Here is a 360-nt window from a genome sequence, read left to right on the forward strand (position 1 = left end):
TGAGAAGCTTCCCTGGGGGCTCTGGCGGTGTGGGGAGGGCTAGCGAGTGCTGACTAGTGGTCAGAGACCACCCACAGATGCTACTGGCAGCATCAGCACTGGCCAGTGGTGATCAGCGACTGCCCACAGACACTGCCAGTAGTGCTGGTGGCAAGGAGGGTGGTGGCAAGTGGCAACCACCCACAGGTACTGCTGGCAGTATCAGCAGCACTTCTTTGATGAGGTGCATTGTCAATCTCAGGGGGTGCACATGCACCTACATGCATCCCCTACACGTTGCCAATGATCCAGCCCCAATTGCACACAGGGACTAACAGAAGTTATGGGGAATAAACAGGAGGAACTCACCCTCAGAATAGC

The sequence above is a fragment of the Gavialis gangeticus genome, unplaced genomic scaffold (assembly GCF_001723915.1).
Source record: "Gavialis gangeticus isolate Ggan-Ray unplaced genomic scaffold, GavGan_comp1, whole genome shotgun sequence".
Lineage (NCBI taxonomy): Eukaryota > Metazoa > Chordata > Crocodylia > Gavialidae > Gavialis > Gavialis gangeticus.